General features: G+C 37.1%; 1 long non-coding RNA gene across 1 annotated transcript; it reads right to left on the bottom strand.

The window, feature by feature from the left end:
- Positions 1–652: 652 nt before the first annotated feature.
- On the bottom strand, positions 653–1065 carry LOC113647300. Its single transcript, XR_003441635.2, has 2 exons — positions 802–1065; positions 653–684 (listed from the first exon to the last, which is right to left on the bottom strand). It is a non-coding gene; the product is annotated as an uncharacterized LOC113647300 (long non-coding RNA).
- Positions 1066–1667: the final 602 nt, after the last annotated feature.

Genomic DNA, 1667 nt, shown 5'->3' with positions numbered 1-1667 from the left:
GGTTAGTTTCTGTTACTGGTTACATCGTACCTGTTTACCACAGCATGGCAGCTCAGATCTGATTGGTCTGTAAGTATACTGTACATTATTCTTATAAATTACAGCGAGGCTCAGAATTCTTTTTTCAGCTGTAATATAAATCGTAAGCTAATTTTACTGTGCTCATTTATTTTAACAATTATTGAAGTTGTAAGTGTTTTGTAACAGTAGAGAGAGAGTAGAGAGAGAGAGAGAGAGAGAGAGAGAGAGAGAGAGAGAGAGAGAGAGAGAGAGAGAGAGAGAGAGAGAAAAGAGGGCTAGTGGAATGTGCTTAATGTTTACATGATTGCTTTAAACAATAATGGTACTGGTCATTCATGCTAATTTTATTCAACATTTATAATATAATACACACTAAATAATAGCCAATCTAGGAATTTATACATGCTAATATTATTTATTACAGATTAGGAAAATATGTCTAACACAAGATATATAAATGACACAAGAAATATCAAGGAAAGATTTGCTATAACTAAATTTTATGATTCATTTTATATGAATTCAATTCGCATTGTTGTTGCTCACTCACTAACTTACTAACACTCTCACATGCACACACACACACAAACATTTAGAATTAAAGTCAACATCACAAATCTCTCTTTTTTTCTTCTTTATCTTGATCGGTTTTGACCACTTCACCTTGTGAGAGAGAAATAAAAAAAAAATTTTGTCAAAAAATAAATACCAGTTTACACCACATTATTGATTTGCTTTCTGACATTCAGTGTAACTGATATTAGTAATCGATAAACATACCCTTGTATGTGGTAGCACATGAAGTTCATTTTCTTCATGCAGTCTGCATTCTCCAAGACACCTCCAACTCCAACTTTTGCTCCACAACGGAAAGGTTGGATGGGACATGAAACAAGCGAGAATAGGTTTGTCACAGTCTCGTTGTTCACCCAAAACCATGAGCCATGCAAAAAGTTCAGACCAGTCCACAAAGTAACGTTCTGAATGTTGCTGATTTTCTTATTGACAACAAAGAGATCTTTGTCTGTGCTCAGGCTGATCAGGTCAGTGTACTGTGTTCTGCACTGAACCAGTGCCTCGTACCAGGTCTTCAGGTCTTGCACCATGATTAATGTAGGCTGCCATGTGTAGCATATGAATTGAAGACTCGATGAACAAATATAATCATTTAATTGAGCATTCTGTATAGAAACACAATGTTCAGTAGCCCTGCCGTCTGGTTTACCGGCTTGCCATTGGCCAAATACAAATACAGTTCCATCAGACCACCGAGTGTAGTCCATCTGATCCGGGTTCTTGAAAAGTCCAGTCCAGCTTCGAATAGAAAGATGATTTGCTACATCAGTTTTGAATCTGTTTAGTTCTTCTTGGCTGTCAATAGTTGCAAGGTCATCATATTTTTGTCTGCAGTATGTCTGAGCGTCAAGCCAAGGCGAATAACTGTCCACAAAAACATATTGCCTAAATAACAGGCAAGTTGTAGCTCCTATTAGAGGTGCTAAAAAAAGTACAATGTGAGCAGCCTTCATCTCTCTCTCTGGCGTGTTTGAGCCCTGATATAAACTGTGTCATATGAAGTGGTAGAAGAGTGTCTAGCATTAAAAGACCTGAGCCAACAAACAGATGCAAAAGAGATCTTCTGCTAA

This window comes from Tachysurus fulvidraco, chromosome 19 (genome assembly GCF_022655615.1).
Source record: "Tachysurus fulvidraco isolate hzauxx_2018 chromosome 19, HZAU_PFXX_2.0, whole genome shotgun sequence".
Taxonomy (NCBI): domain Eukaryota; kingdom Metazoa; phylum Chordata; class Actinopteri; order Siluriformes; family Bagridae; genus Tachysurus; species Tachysurus fulvidraco.
This window is presented reverse-complemented; position numbering and strand designations above follow the sequence as displayed.